Raw genomic sequence first — 17970 nt, forward strand, 5'->3', positions numbered from 1 at the left:
GCTTCCAACCCACTCAAATATCTCTGCCACCACCGGGATTTGAACCCGGATTTTCTGAGTGGGAAGCCAGCTTACGGTTACCACGCCATCCCGATCCCCTATTGGATCTCAAAATGGTCATATTCGTGGTGTGTATCGGCAATAGGAGCGAGTGTTTGGAGGAGGCCTTTGGCGTGGCACCGCAGCGCATGCATAGGGCAAAACACAAGGGCCGAATCGATTGGATGAAAGGAAAAGCGAGGGAAGGCGAGGCGTCGACACACCACGTGGCAGCGGCCGCCGACGCCGACGCCTTCCCCCGCCCAACGGGACGTCGCCGCCGCAGGGAGACGTGCGTGCGGGCGAGGAGAGGGCGCCAAGTGCATTGCATTGCGGGGGGGGGGGTGGGGGGGGGGGGGGTAAGACACCCCCCCCAGACACACCGAGACACGGGAGGGGGGGAAGGAAGGAAGGGAGGGCCCCCCCAAACATCCCTCTCCACACACAATTCAACCCTGGCGAGAGAGAAACTACTCCTGCCCCGTTTCCACCGACAATGCTCTCGTACCCCATCGCACGCACTTCCCGCCTCACGACGAGAAAGTACGGGCTGCGCACTCAGAGTAAAAATATAAGTAAAAGAATACTCGAGGTGGCAGCGCAGTAGCAATAATCTGAGGCAAACATCATGGCAAAAGGAAAATGTTTAGACTATGAAATACTCGTTAACTGATTATATTAAAATACTATTACTTCTCCTACTTTCTGAGAGATAAATTTAATAGAAATAAAATTAAAAATAAAAATATAAAAAAACACGAAAGCAAACGCCTTCGACGTAGAGAGCCAATCAGACCCATCACTAGGATTATTATGTCATTTCAACCTTGGTCACATATGCAGAATCACCAAGGCCTTATAACGGTGGGCCCCATCCCACACACGACACACACTATTAAACAAAATATAATTGAGCAAACCCCTATATTTTACTGATTTACCTTGATTTCTACCGCGTCCTTACATTGAGTTCCACTAAATGTACCTCGGATTATAAGCAATATATATTATTGTTGATATTTCAAGAACAGAAGGCCAAAGTTATAATAACAAACATTTAAAATTCCATTCCCCGGTTATAAAGTTAGGGGTGGAGGCATTTGAAACGTGGGACAACAGAAGAAAGGTGAATGTAATACGTATCGACGGAGTAAGTAATGAGGAAGAGCTCAGGAAAGTGAGAGAAAATATAAGTCTTCTAGGAATCCTAAAAAGAAGACGGGACGACTTACTCAGCCACATGATGAGGCATGAAGGCTTGATGAAGGTAATCGCAAACGGACAGGAGGACGGGATTTTTCAGGATTTAAAAAGATGAAATGCGTCATGGGATGGCAAACAAGGAAGCTGTACGGAGCCGAGTCCAATAATCTCAAAGCCTGAATCACACGATCATTTAAAACGTAAAATCAGAGTGATCATTCCAGCTATGATTTTCAATGGCAGGGTAAATAATTGATATCACACGGTCATTTGAGGCGCTCATGATGTTCGTCATACTCGTTATAATAAAACAAATAGTGTTTCCATTAAATATTTTTGTTTCGTACGTTAATTGGCTGCTTCTCTATTTCTCTTACGAAATCAGTGATGGAAAACGCGACGGTAACAAATGACGGAAATGAGGATGTTCATCCATATCATTGCTGCCATCCCTGAAAATGATGACGTCCGAGAGTCATCATTCGAGCTGCAATGAGAAATCAGGAACCTGGATAGACTTATTGGTATGCGCAGTGGCCCGGAAAGCCAAAGGTCCGTGGTTCGAATCGCGGCCCGGGAGGTCGTTCTCTCAAGGCAATTCATGTGGATCATTTGAGCCGACAATTACGCCATACCAGTGGCGTAACTATGGGGGGGGGGGAATGAGGGGATGTATCCCCCCAAAGCCTCAGAGATATCAAAAAATTATTTGAAAATCTTGCCTGGATTTGATACATAATAACTGCATCTGCTAAAAGTTAAATTTTAAGTGACAAAATGATGTAAAATGCATTTTCAGGCATGTTATTTTCCTGGAATCCCCGTTTCCTGAGGGGGTAGCCCCCACTAATCCCTCTCAACCCCCACAAAGCACCCTCATCCCCCACCCCCAATGCGTATTCCTAGTTACGCCACTGCGCCATACCATAACTTTATTATTATTGTATCGTGGGCAGTGAGGCTTCTGAACATCGGAGGGTCATATGGGGGTGATTTCTGGTCACCTTTTCTTGCGGCAGAGAGTCACGCAGGGGTAGGGGCATCCGTCAATGGGGCTGGACCCCCCCTTCCATCCGCATAATTGTGACTCTCGTGCCAAGTTGCTACTTTGCGTGTCCAAATCCGATTTCTTCACATCATCCGGGCTCCGTACCTTTGCTTTATCGCATCACGTGGTGGGGTGGGGTGGGGGGGGGGGAGGGGAAGGGGCCCACCAGAACTTGTACGTTAAAAATGATAGTTTGAGTCAGGCTTTGAGAATGCTTACTTATGATTAGAGATACGTGAAAATCGCACTTTCATTTTTATTTTATCGCACTTTCAATAACAGTTTATCGCTAGCGTCTATTTTTTATTTTCATAATGAGGTAGTTGACGATAAAACGTAGTGAAACACAGTTATATGACAAAATACAGAATATTTTAAATAAATATTTTGTAGAACAGTAATAAATTAAGGAATAAGACATATAGTGGCGGAGGTGTAGTTTGCCCGCGCCCACTTGTAGTTCGCGGCCACGTAGAGTCCCAGCCAACTAGCAGCTGGCCAGTCGCTCACATGCTTTAAGCGGTGAGCGTCGGCAGAGCATTTAAACTGCGCTCGGCACAAACTGTACGAATTTTGCCGGCGAAAAGTCAAATTTGCGTGAAAATATCATATAAGTCAAGTCATCGCATCTATGTCACATTTATTTGCGCACATCACATCTATATCGCATTTGTGATTTTCACGCATCTGTACTTATGATCATATAGAAATGGGCGCAAGAGGGCATTGCAGTCGAGGGTCGGTTGATGGTTCCGCGAGCCCTCTAGAGAGAGAGAGAGAAGAAGAGGGCGGCCGTCGGAGACGACGAGATCACATCGTCTGGAGACGAGCTTACGCTTTTCGAGGGGGGGGGGGGGAAGAGCCCCCTTGTGGGCGCGAGGGGGACGCCGGGAAGGAGGGGAGAGGGCCGCCCGCTCGATAACCCCACGCGCGGCGGCGGCGGCAGCAGCGACGACGAGTACACACATCCCAAGCGGGCCACCACTTTCCCTCTCTTCCTCCTCCTACCCAGAATGCACTGGGGCGGGAGCGGAGGAGGGGGGACGAGAGGGGAGGGGGGACGAGAGGGGAGGGGAGGGGAGGGGAGCTGGCCTTGGGCCCAAGGCGACCGAGTTTTCGTCCCGGCTAGTATAGAGCGAGCGGTGAGGGCGGGGGGGAAGAGGAGGTGGAGATTCCCCACGAGCGAGGAGACCCCCAAATCTCGGCTCCTCTTCGCCGGGATGGACCCCTCAGCACGCCCCCGCTCAACCCCCCCCCCCCCAGATATGCGCAGCCGCCTCCTCTCCTCCTCAGCGCTCGTCTGGGATGGGCAGTTTTATTATGCGATCCTCCCCACCGACACGCCGAGTCGCTCTCTACAAAACTGAATCGGTCGGGAGATTCGTTCATCTACATACTACCCCGCAGAAGCCACCGCAAAAGGCGTATGGCGGGGAGTGTTACTAAACCAAGTGTACACAAATAAAAGGAAAGGAACTGGGCGTACTGATCTCCACCTAGTATTTAATAAATTTCTAAACTGATTGAGGGGAAAAACGAATTCCAACACCGATACATCCGGCAAAATAACCTTCTTAATTCATCGCTTCAGTGGCGACTTGAAATATAGTCGTGCTCTTGGATGATTCCTATGCTCTGTACTCAGGAAACTAAATCTTATAAGTATTGGAACTGATGATAAACTTATTTTGCCAAAGAAATACGACAACACCTGCAAGAAAAATAACACAGATAAGCACGATTAAGAATAATATATTGAAAAAACAAAATAAATTAACGTTGGAAATAAATTCGAATTACAATACCCTCCAGCATAATTTGAAAACACGTTCATCTGATAAAAACGAAATTTTCCTGTAAATATCCGTTCGACAAAATATTTCTTTTGTTTTAACGATTGCGTCGGAAATGAAAATACGGCGCGGTTCCCAGATCATGTTCCCCGTCTCACTCACTAATTGCTCAAGTAATCACAGCCCACCACGTGGCCTCCGAGTCGCTAGCGCCCCCAACTTAATTCGTACAAAAGCTGAGAGTCGCTTCTGTTCGTTCGTAGCATTTCTTGACTAATCGTGCACATTTCCTTTTTTAAGAAGTTCACGGGTTACGTCTTCCTGCACTGGATTCCCAATGCCTAGCTGGCGAGTAAAATTCATTCTTAACAGAGACGAATTTCAAAAAAATGTTGTCTCAACCCAGATGGTCGATCGCGTAAAAATCAAGCTGACATTACATGACTATTCCAAGTTTCCCAAACATTTTTATAATACTTCCCTGACGAAAAATCACCTTTACAGAAGGTGGTATAAAATCACGCGCCGTTAAATATTAGTCAGAAAACAAATTATTTTAAATACGTGGCGGATCCAAAGCGGGGAAGGAGGAAATTAACCAAAATTACAGACAAACCCAAGGGAATATTTCTTTCGGATGACAACAGTTCTCGCGGCTGAGCTTAAAGCCACCGAGTGCGTCCACCGGGTTGCGGATGGTGGGTCGACCTTTAGATATAGAGGTTAGCTGCGAGATAAGCGAGTTCTCTCGTCGAATAAGCAGTCGTGGACAAAAAGCGGCGGTATTCTGAGGGGGTATTGGGCTACCCTTGGGTAAGGTAGGCCATTTAAAAGATACCAAAACCTGTGAAGATACCGTGACTTGGCGGCTGGGGGCCGCCAATAATTATGCCTCTCATCACCCGGGGGAGAGGGCAGCAGCTCTTCTTCACATGTGCGAAGGTGGAGACCATACTGGTCGGTACAGCGACACACATTCCACTACGGGCATGGTAACATTTACTTTAACGGCTGTAGTACTGCGATGTGGAAGGCAAGGGGAAACCACCACATTATCATCCCGAGGAGTCACAGCTACTCCACTCAATTTATATAATGACATGATGGAATTCTCTCGGGTAAAATATTCCGGAGGTAAACTAGTCCCCCATTCGGATCTCCGGGCGGGGACTATTCGAGAGGGTACATCGGTCAAACGAGATAGAATGTTACGGATAGGAACATGGAACGTCAGATCACTTCGTACCTGCGGTAAGCTAGAGAACTTGAAGGTGGAGATGCGAAGAATGAACCTCGATGTATTAGGCATCAGCGAAATGAAGTGGCCCCAGGAAGGAGACTTTTGGAGTGGAAGCTACAGAATGATACACACGGGATCTCTAAATGGTAATGCTGGAGTAGGCATAATGCTTAGAAAGAGCGCCGGGATGCGTGTTAAAAGCTACCTGCAGTTTAATGAAAGGATAGTAATGGTGAAGATAGATACTAAACCCGTAGCTACTGTAGTGGTACAGGTTTACATGCCTACGTCAGATTATGAAGACGAAGAAGTAGAAGATGTCTACCAAGATATAGCGGAAGTTATCAAGCAGGTAAGAGGGGAAGAAAATCTTATTATTTTAGGGGACAGGAACGCCGTCGTCGGCGAAGGTCAAGACGGAATAATAACTGGGAAATATGGGTTGGGTAACCGAAATGAAAGAGGAGAAAGGCTACTTGAATTCTGCACGGAGCACAGGCTAGTGTTTGCCAACACTTTATTCAAAAATCCCCTGCGAAGAAGATACACGTGGAAGATGCCAGGAGACCGTAGAAGATTCCAAATCGACTACATTCTAGTGAAACAAAGATTCAGGAACCAGGTGAAGGACTGCAAAAGCTATCCAGGGGCAGATATCGATAGTGACCATAACCTAGTTATGATGAAATGCCACCTTAAATTTAAAAAGTTGAAGAAAGCCGTGAAAAACATATGGCAGGTTGAAAAATTGAGGGAGGTTCAGCATCAACTGGCTTTTAAAGAGGCTGTAGAAAATAAAATAGGGGAGGATCCGACCAACAAACCAATGGAAGAGAGTTGGAAAACCATTAGAAGTGGTCTGCAGGCGGCAGCTGAGGAAGTTCTTGGTAAAAGAAGAGTCGTTATGAAAAAACCATGGATCACGCAGGAAGTATTCGATCTCATTGAAGAAAGAAGAAAATACAAGGCTGCGAAAACAGAGGAAGGACAGAATCGTTACAAGAGGATAAGGAACGAAATATGTCGTAAAGCGCGGAAGGCTAGAGAAACGTGGATGAAAAGCATTTGAAAAGACGTGCAAAACAATCTTAAACATGGAAAAGTAAAGGCCGCTTATAGGATAGTGAGGAACCACTTTAAGGAAAGGGACGTAAGATGTAATACCCTTAGGGACAAAAACGGAGAACTAATGATTGAAAACGAAGAAAAAGGGAAGAGATGGAAGGAATATCTGGAAGATTTGTACAAAGGAAGTCGCCTCAGAAAGAATGCTATCGAAAACGAGAGGGAAGTGGATACCGATGACATGGGTGCCCCAATTTTAAGATCGGAATTTGATGCGGCTGTAAGAGACCTCAGGATAAATAAAGCGTCTGGCATTGATGACATTCCTGCAGAACTAATCAAAAATTCAGGAGAGAAGACGTCGAACCAGCTATACAAAATCATTAGTGAAATGTATACGACAGGTGAGATACCAAAGGATTTCGAGAGGAACATTATAATCCCTATTCCTAAGAAGAAACGAGCGGAGAAGTGCGAAGATTTTAGGACCATAAGCCTTACTACACATGCATCAAAGATACTGACAAGGATCATCTATAGAAGAATAGAACGAAAAGCAGAAGAGTACTTGGATGAGGACCAATTTGGATTCAGAAAAAACAGAGGCACAAGGGAAGCAATATTGGCCCTAAGACTGCTCATAGAAAAGAGAATGGAAAAGAACAAGCCAACATTCGTTGCGTTTGTGGACTTAGAGAAAGCATTTGATAACGTGGATTGGAGCACAATGCTTGGAATCCTAAAGGAAATTGGGGTTCTTTATAATGACAGAAGAATCATCCACAGTTTATACAAAAACCAAGTAGCCCTGATAAAATCAGGGCCCAGCTGTGAAGAAGCAAGAATTAAGAAAGGAGTGCGACAAGGCTGTACATTGTCACCCGTAATTTTCAACGTTTACATTGAAAAAGCCATTAAGGAAATCAAAGAAAAGGCATTGGGAGTGAATATCCATGGAGAAAAAATAAGCATGCTAAGATTTGCCGATGACATAGCCGTTACAGCAGAAACAGAGAAGGATTTGAAAAATATTCTGGTTAATATGGTTAGGGTAATGAGTAGATATCAACTGAAAATAAGCACGAAGAAAACCAAGATCTTAGTATGCAGCAGAAGAGAAGAAGTCAATACCAACATTAAAATAGGGAGGCAAAAACTGATACAAGCGGATGAATTCTGTTATTTGGGAAGCAAGATAACTAGTGACGGGAGAAGCAAGAAAGAAATTATCAGCAGAGACCTGCTTACAGCGGGAAACTTAAATATGGAAGTAAAGAAACAATTTATAAGAACCTACATCTGGAGTATGCTCCTATACGGAAGTGAGGCATGGACAATGACCGCAGCGGAGAAAGCAAGGATAGAGGCCTTTGAAATGTGGTGCTACAGAAGAATGATGAAAATCAAATGGATCGACCGAGTTAGTAACGAGGAAGTCCTAAGAAGGGTAGGAGAGAAGAGAAGCCTCATGAAAACCTTAATAAGAAGACGGAACAACCTCATAGGCCACATCTTGAGACATGATGGCCTGATGAAGACAATCGTCGAAGGACAGGTGGAAGGCAAGAATGGAAAAGGAAGACCTCGAACAAAATATATGGAACAAGTAAAGAGAGATGTGAAAGAGAAGAAATACGTAGGAGTGAAAAGATTAGCTGATAGGAGAACTGAGTGGAGAGCTGCGTCAAACCAATCCTAGGATTGTTGACCAGTGATGATGATGATGATGATGATGACAACAGTTAAATTCTAATGTTAATTGATGCCAGTGAGAAAGAACGTCCCTCACTATAAATTATTTTGTGATGGTTCACTCTGACCTGTACCGCCAAAATCCCCCTTGTACCCCCTGTTATTGAACCCCTTGATCCCCCCGCTACAATAGTCTCGGGAAGTTTCCCTCTCCCCTAACTGTACGCCTGGATCCGCCTATGATTTAAAAACGATTTAAAAAGAGCCGTAACAGCAATTGAGCACTTTCTCATTGAACAATGTATTGCCTCCACAGAGCACCTATATATTTATTTGACTTCCAAAATCTACATATAGGACATGAAGTTGACAATGAGCGCTATAACCTCTATTTCGCCGAAATACGCACCGTCCTCCCATCCATGGTACACCCGGACTCGTTCGCTCCAATATGTACTGAGCCGGTCGAGACAATCATTCATTGGTCACCCAGACGGATTTCTGCGGGACTGTCAGCGGCTTCCGAAATGCAGGGGACGAGGAATCCACGATAGAGATACGGGACATCACTGCAGATTGACAGTTTTAAACGTTCCTTACACCCATTCATACAACTGGTGACACAGCTAAAGGATTTAGATATAACATCCGCTCATTCGCAACCTTTAGGGGGATTTAGTGCGTTGAGGAGGAATATCAGCGGCTTCGTAAATGCACCGCCAAGAAACTCAGTCTTCTCCCTATCCTCAATTTTTTTTAGTATTGAAACTCCGTAAGTCAAAATCAGATTTTGGGTTTTGGACCACATCATGGGTTCAAAAGGTTAAGATTGTAAAACTTGGATTACACTCAACAAAACTTACAACCTTTTCAGATGTGAGTGCAAAATTTCATCAAAATGGCAAACCACTTAGGACTAAAAAATAGAGATCATAAATGACACACGATCAATGGAGCACTATATATGAGTAATGTAAGCTTAACCTACGTCGACAATAATCGAGGAAGTTAAAGAGAAGACACTCGCAAATGTGAAACGATTAGCTAACGCGAGAGTAGAGCTTCGTCAAACCAATTCCAAGAATTGCTGACCAATGACGGTGATGAAAAGGTGAGGTGAAGACTGCTATGATAAGGATGGCAGAGAGGCGAGGAAATACAGAAATAAAGAAATTGAAAGCCAAGCGGAAAACATGCTGACAATGGCATCCCATGGCAACATGGGATACCGCATTAGGAATGAGTTTGACGTAGTGAAAGAGGAATTCAACCTCAGCTAAAAATCCCAATAGAACAGAATTAAAACTAAAATACATTGAGGTTCAGAAAAGCATCGAATTCCTCACTTGCAACTTTTATATCAATCAGAAATATCTATTTAAATTGACAAAAGAAAAAAATACAAACAAAAGTTGTCATAAAGGTCAATTTTGTTGATTAGAGACTGAAATATTCTCAATTTAAACATTTAAAGATAAAAAGTATATGCTAATACATGCTTTCTCTCAATTAACGTAAACAAGAGATTTGGGTTCAGTAAAAGAAAACTCAATAGTAATCAACGTCATTAGCAACCTCAGTATCCTCTAAGGTCTCAGATATTACAAGTGTGGTTATCTAATACTTTATTTTCCCAGCTTGATTGGCAATTTCACGCAGAAATAAGACCGTATTTGTGCATTTAATGGGCCCACCGTAAGAATGTAACGCTTCCTCGATAGGCCAGCAGAGTTCACTGCCATTCAGTGGAGGGAGACGATCAAAACACCTTTTAAACATCACGTAAAGGGAAATCCTCTCACATTCGCATTTTTCCATTGCATATACTATATGGTCTGAGATCGATAGTAACACGAACATTACGTTGATCAAGAGGATTCTCCAGCCGATCTCTAGAGGTGCTATAACCCACCGTGCACTAAATTGGGTTTATAAGTCCCCACTCGAGTCGTAATCGGGAAGGGCGATTCTAATTTCACGGAGTAAGAGGCCAAAAACATAGCTGACAAGCGAAATTAATATTATTGATGATACAATCTATTAAATTAATAATTCTTCTTTGACATTCGTGGCGTTTTCAAATAATAAATTGTGAATAGTCATACTGCATGAATCGCTCCATATTCATCCGCGCGATGCGGACTTATTTGAAAACCGATTTAAATGCGCCAAAGTGGAAATAAAAATCAAACTTCCAAGGGAAATGGGTTACGGAAATCTCACGCTTAGCGCACCTTGAAGATAATCTGTTGCTATTTTGCCTTTAGGCTTTCTCTATCCTCGATGATGATTCTTATTTAAAACGGTAACCGTGAAAGAATTAATTCATCGAGTTCTAAGATTGATAGCACTGATTTATTTACTGCCTGCTACTTTATTGTGGACATTCAAATTCAAAGACAAATATCATCAACGTCGGGGCTATCATAGCCACTGCATTTATGCCACCCGTCAATTCCTTGTGTTCATCAACATCTACATTAAAAAACTACCCCGCAAGCAGCGGCCAAAAAAATATCTAAGAGTAAGTTATTAATTTTTGACTGCCTGAGTTCATTGTAGAATAATTTAAAGTCGTCTGCCGTTGCAGAGAAAAACGAATTCCCATACAAATCAGTTTGGCTAAGTCTCTCGATTATTGTATCGCATTCGTCGGAACTGGAAATGAAATGCGTTCCAAAATAATGTTCTCCGTTCTGAAAGATATCTCTTTTCAATTGCAATCACTGCTCAATCTAGCAATCTAAGCCCAGCGGATAAATTCTTGAATCGCAAACGGCTTCCAACTAAATGCGTGTAAAAATTGTTTAAATCTCTCTGCAGGCTCGTAACAGTTTATGACGGATTTTCTTTCACTTCATTGTATATCACTTAGTTCACGAATTAATTCTTCCTAAGTGGGATGTTGTACACTTGACAAGAGAGATAATTAGCACCTACCTCCCTTTCACTTCTTCGTCCGAGGACTTTCCCTTAACATTTTCTAAATTTAATCTTAAGGACTCAGCCAATAATATTTCTCATATATTACCCATGATACGTTAGGCTCTAAGCTACCCTAGCTCCCCGACAGTTGGTTCCATCTGACAGGGGCGGATTACGGTCGTTGCTTTGGTTCTTCACCCTCCGAGGCGCCTTAGAGGCATACAGCTGGCAACGACAACCTTTGAGCGATAATGCGTCTGAGATCTTATATATAGGGGCATAAGGATTCATTCGCCAAATATTTTTCAGCATTAGCAGGGAAGCTTTCTCGTATCTTACACAGGGTAATCTCCTTCCGACCTGGAGTGAAACCCAAGAAATCTTCACTGCCATTTTGTCCGGGAAATAAACAGATATTATATCATTTTCAACATAGTTTGTTAAGCTGGTGAAATTAAAACTTTCACTTGAGAGCCAACCTTAATGATTACCAACTTTTCAAAGTTCTATTATCAAGGGGCAGCCAACCCCTTCCCTTGATCTCCCATTGGTATCAAGGAGGTACGGATAGGATTTGCAATAAAATAGATTCTTGAGCGTTCTATGAAATCCTGGGTCTAAAGGCCTGGTTACACGATACATTAACACGTACGGGTTGATGTCTAAATGTATGAACGCGAGAATGAACGCCAAATTGCATCGTGTAACCACCCAACTTGTGCGAATGCATGCACAGAAAATAGAACCTGTTCTAATTTGGTTTATGCATTCGTACACGTTCCGTTCCACCTCTACATAAATGTGTATTTTTATGTGTGCGTTCATTACTGTCTGTGTTAAAACTGATATTTTCGTGTTATTAGTATTGAATATTATAATTTTTTTATCTAAATATCTACTACTTGTTAGCCTAGCAATAATCTCCATAATGCCATATTTTTTATGCCTTTTATTAAGAGTAGAATATTTCCTGTATTTTCTATTTTTTGCTCTCATAGGTTTTACCAAGAGCATAATAAAAATATTCATTCATATTCATTCATTCATTCACCAAAATCATTAACGCAAACCTACATTAACTTGTACGTGTTAATGTACCGTGTAACCAGGCCTTAACAAGAGGTATTCAGTAAAAATACAAAGAAATAGGAAAGAACGTGAAAGCCTCCTTAATCCGCTAACCCTTCAACTCCATCCAAAGTATACGAATTGAGGATCGTCAGACGTAAAACTTATCGAGTAAACCGAGCGGCTTCATTGGATCCGCGCACCGAATCGGAGCGACTCTTAATCGGGTCGAAATACGTACGTACGGAGGAGACCACCTCTTGAAGTCCTCCTCCCCCTCAGCCTCCGTCCCCCTCCGTCCCATCGCGAGCGCCTTCTTCCCAGTGCGAAATCCCCCCCTCCCCCAAACACACCACTCCCCGACAGCAGACACTCCATCCGTCTGACGCGAGACATCGACCCTCTGGACCCCCACTGGACCGCACACACCGAACTCCCGAGGAAAAATTAACAAATTGGGGCGAAGAAGAAGATTTGGGTGCTTTAAAGAGCGAATAACCTGCGTGAAAAGCTCTCGCGACTGATGCGGGGTCAGAAGCTGGAATCCTAGCAACGTCACATTGTCCGACTCGGTCATCGTTTTTCTTTATGTCACCATCAGCCCTGAAGACTATGACTTGACTTGACTTGTGGTTTATTTAACCAGGCCCAGATGAGGCTACAATCCGGCCCCCTCTTTCCCTGGGCCTGGACTCTTTTACATAAGCATGGATAAATAAATAAAGAAATGATAATTTAGGACGTGCAAATGTTAAAATGACGATTTGGTTAAAATATGTTGAATAGATAGTAAGAAGTATATACAAATCCGAGATTTGAATAAATAGTAAGGTCAAAATTAAAAATATTTATGTCCAATGAAAAAGAGTTGAACATCATTAAGAAGAAATGATAAAAAGTCTTGAGATTTTTAATGAATAAAATTATAATCAACAGAGGCAATGGAAACTATTTGGATATCTGCACCGGAAACTCCTGGCGCAGACGCTGCTTAAGATGAATGTAATTGGCGTTACGTTTTTCAGATCGCTCTTTTTTACTCATAAAATAAGTCTCGCATTTAAGCGATCTATATGATTCCCGAGGATCTACGAGGTGTGTTCAAAAAATATCGCGACTTTTGTGTTTTTTCAAAAATTATTTATTTATTCATGAATATCTATTTTGTCCCCTTCAAAGTAATCCCCATGAGATATTATACACTTGTGCCAACGGTTTTTCCAATCTTCGAAGCACTTCAAAAAATCATTTTTTTTAAATCTTGTTCAGCTCCTCCTTCGATGCCGTCTTTATCTCGTCAATCGTAGCGTAACGTCGTCCTTTCATGGGTCTCTTCAGTTTAGGGAACAAGAAAAAGTCACAGGGGGCCAGATCTGGGGAATACGGTGGCTGCGGCATCATTAGTGTGTTGTTTTTGGCCAAAAAGTCGCGCACAAGCAACGATGTGGGAGCAGGGGCGTTATCGTGGTGCGAAAGCCAATTTTTCTTCTTCCACAAATCCGGGCGTTTCTGGCGGATTGCTTCGCGCAAATTGCGCATAACTTGCAGGTAATATTCCTTATTGACCGTTCTACCCTGTGGCAAGAACTCATAGATATTCATGAATAAATAAATAATTTTTGAAAAAACACAAAAGTCGCGATATTTTTTGAACACACCTCGTATGTTAGAAGAACGTCCATTCGAACGTAAAAACGTTGGCATGATCTTCTTAGGGGTTGGTCAGCATTTCCTCATTTGAACTCCAATTCGGATGACGTCACAGGTTTCACCAAACATTGCTTGAACTTCTAATAAGTGACAGACAACGGTGCAGGATAAACGGTTCACTTAAGTCTTAAAGGACTCACTACCTCACAGGAACAGTTTATTTATAACGTATAATCGTTGCTGGGTCAAACAATGAATGACTCATTGAACGATTCACTTAGAGATCCAACAGTTCTCCGAAAGTGGAATGCAATTTAATTCAGAAATACAGGATGACCCCCCCCCCCCCCCGACCCGGCGGCAGTCTCGAGAGATTTTCACACAAATAAGGGTGGTCACTCCAATGCCAAGATGTACTGTCAGAATTCCATGACCTTTTCCCATTGATTTCGCAAACTTACAGACTGCTTAATCACTCATTCTGTGATACGTTAACAACCGGCTGCATAAACGGCGAAGAATTCACCATTATTACAATAGGAAAAAAAATCCACCACCCGGGAATCAAAGCGCAGACCATTATCTTTCCGAGCATGGCATTACGATAAATCAAAAGATGACCAAAGTTATGCGGCTTTGTGAAGCTTCACGAGCAAGGAATGAGAGTTTCAAGATAAAAGTAGGCGTTCACAAACTTGAGCAGGAGGATCAATTCAACTATTTGGGCAGCAAACAAGGGAAAACAGGATACAGCAGAAATGAGGATATGGAGAAGAAAGGAGAAGGTGAAGTGGACTGAGAGGACAAACGACCAAGTGATGGACATGGTGGGTGAGGAGAGGAAGCTTCCAGATGAGAAATGGAGGAGACAGAAGGTATGGTGGAGCGAGTATTAAGCTGAGAGGGATGTTAAAAACAGTGTAGTAAAGAGTAAGGTAAGCGAGGGAGGGGAAGGAATAAACAGGTTTTTATCGATAGGATGAGAGGGACCTTATAGTGCCACGATAAAGGCTTTATTTGAATTGAAAAGGGGAGTACAACTTCGGAGGGGAGATAGGTACGGATAATATCCGAAAAGCTACACGTAAACCTATCTTGACATGCATAATACTTTCAGAATGTTATTACATGGTAGGCCCTTGCGGTCCCCTACAGCCATCAAAATTTGTGAGGCCGATCGGGTGTCCGATGATGCGATATTCCGAAACAGGAGGGGGTGTTTTATACATTTACAACGTAGTTCACCGGTGCATTACCTTAAATAATAACAGTATTCTTTGTTTGGAAGTTCGGGTGGAGAGGAGGAGGCGATCTGGATTTGCCGGCTCGCTGGTCCGAGATGAGGCCGCCCCTGGTGAGTCAAGGGAGCCGCCGACCCGCCACCCCTTAGGGTCGCACATTCGGATGAGCACGGTGGCACTGCCTCGTGTGCACGCCCCTATCGATCTCCGCCAATTTAAAACACGGCCCAAGGTCGACGCAACCCTCGCTCGGAGACTGATCAACACCTCCCATCAAAAGACTGCTTTCGCTCCACGAGGAGCTTAAGGGGAAATGCGAATTTCACGAAGAAATCATACCGAACGTACTGTGAAAGTTTTGTATCAATCAGTTACACAACGTGTACCCTTTTAATTTTTACCCTTTTCGTTTCCATGCATAATCAAATGAAATTCTGACAAATATCGATATCGTGGAAAATGGTATTGAGCTACTGATGGGATTTATCGACAACTACAATTTTGCCAGTTAATTCCCCCAATGAGCACAAAAAAGGGAGGTACCCTGGGTAATTGATAAAAAAATTCCAAAAAATTTTCAGAGTATTCCTTCGTCAAAATGATTACAAAATAAAAAAAATTCCGTAGAAGGAAAACATTCCCTATCATTTAAAAAGCTACATAAAATACTTCTACGACGATTTGGATTCTGACACTGACTAGGTTATGAAGATGAAAAACAGTCGACACCACGGCTATCAATACAACAACTCGGCGAAATTAAGAAGGATGGATGGTTTTTCAATTACGGATCAATTCCACTAATTAACCCATGCAGTAAATATTACGAAATCGAATCAATCCGTGTTGCGATGCTCTCACAACATCGTTCTTTCTCATATTTACACGTATCATCTTGACAAAATAAATTGCCTATCATCGGCATTGTGCAATCTCGTCTTGAAAGCACAACAAACCCGCGTCTTTACCACTAAAAACATACGGTTATTTAATAATAAAACCACCGTATAAAGATCTGTCATAACGTCTTGCTTTTCTAACGCATTACTTATTTTTAACTTGCTACCATTTTGGAGCAAATAGAGCAGAGACCTTTATCACGAACCAAATAAATGCCTTTCAAAAAGACGCACAGGAGTAGACTTTTCGTTTTCATGGAGGACATAAACTGCCAAAATTCGAATCGTTGATAATACCCGTCAGTGACATTTTCTGGCTAGAGTTCTCCACTATATATTGAAATCATAACGCTTTGATTAGATTATGTGTGTCAAAAGAAGTTTAATATGACACATTGGCGATAATTAATGAAGGTGTATTTTGAATGTACTGCCACATTTTCCCATTATGAGCCAATTTATCCGGGTAATTTTAAAGAGAGATGGGTCCTCAAGGACAGTGGCGCAGCGAGGGGGGAGGGGGGGTTTAGGGGGTTAAACCCCCCCCCCCCCCCAGAGCTATGAGAAATGTTAAATTTAAATACATTTTACTTAATTGGCTTGATATTACTAATAGAATAGTGAATGGATTAATAAAATATCCCTCAGAAAGCCGTAAAACTCACCATTTTGAACCGTTTTTCTTAAAATTCCGCAATTTATTAACCTCAGACATACCGCTTATCCTGGTGGGTAGTCCATACCCCAACACACCCCGGTATTAGTTGCACCTAAACCCCCCTAGCCTTAATTCCTAGCTGCGCCCCTGCTCTCGGAATCAATTAAAATACTCGAATTTCTTTTACAGTCAAATTTTGGGTATTTATAAAGTACAAGGTTATCTCTTCTCCTTTAACTCCTCTTCTTAAAAGCAATGCCGCAACGACGAAAATAGCACGGCCCAGGGATTTTCCTTCGTACATACGAGGGGAAGGAAAAAAGGAGGATCAGCCCAACTACGATATATATGCGGAAAAAAAAACATTAACGGGAGGGAAAATTTTATACGCTTACCTAACGCTTGACTAGACGGTTCATATTTTCCATCATATTTCGATCAGTAAAATACATTTACGCAAGGTGGTACTTTCGGCTACTAAAATTTTTAAATCGCGTCAGAAAGCTTAACTTTAATCAAATAGAATATTTTTGTGTTATTTTTTTGTGGAAAATAAAATACAAATGACACAGCATAACAAAAGTTAAGGGTAAAATCATTCCAAATGTGGCGCCGAACGATAATGATAAAAATAAGATATACATTTCAATTTGAATTATTTAGTTTCACCCGCAACAATCGACACGCACAATTAAAATGTCAATAATGATGAATATACAAAAAGAAATGAATAGGACCTGCTTAGAATCTTTCTTTGAAACAACAACTCGTCAGAGAGATAGGAAGGCAATGCCCAATGAATAGAAAGTCATTGCCAGATACAATGAAATGTTCTATGAACGTGCCAATATTTTTATTGCGAGGGTACAAATGAGTCATTATTGACAATCCTGTAGTGTGTCACGGCAATGACCAGAGACTTGGATATGTATATTCCAATTTATTAACTAGAACGCCAACACAGATTGGAGAGGACAAGAAACATAAGATTAAGTTCATCATATTCTTTCTATAGTGTGCATACGTTACCATCATTACTCACATTTTTAATGTAATTAGTAAGTATTAAGGCCCAAAAATTAAAATGAAAGCGACTGCTCGCCAAACATAATAAAAAAGAACTAAAAGCGGCACTAGAGTACCATTCTAGGGCCAAGACTTTCCCTTAACAGCGTCCTCAGTAACAACAGAAGGTAATTAGCCTCAGATGATTGAAGATGACATCACCTCTCAGCGCTTTCTAGCCTTCCTCCAGCGTGAAAATCCGCGAGGTAGTTTGCAGACGCAGAGATGACAAAAATCACTCACAAGGGGTGAGATATGACACGGCGAGGGTGTAGGAGCACGGGTGGTCTGCACTGAAATACACGCGCGCATGAAACCCGTTTCACAACTACCCCCTCCACAAAAAAACCACCCCCCACCTCCTCTCCCCCTCCTATAGCTCAT

At 42.5% G+C, this 17970-nt stretch overlaps 1 protein-coding gene across 1 annotated transcript in view; it reads right to left on the reverse strand.

Annotated features, from left to right (window-relative positions):
• The window catches only part of LOC124165878 (bone morphogenetic protein receptor type-2-like), a 197439-nt gene that overhangs the window by 142597 nt on the left and 36872 nt on the right, over positions 1-17970 (reverse strand). The gene's annotated exons all lie outside the window — the stretch shown is intronic.

The sequence above is a fragment of the Ischnura elegans genome, chromosome 9 (genome assembly GCF_921293095.1).
Source record: "Ischnura elegans chromosome 9, ioIscEleg1.1, whole genome shotgun sequence".
Taxonomy (NCBI): Eukaryota; Metazoa; Arthropoda; class Insecta; order Odonata; family Coenagrionidae; genus Ischnura; species Ischnura elegans.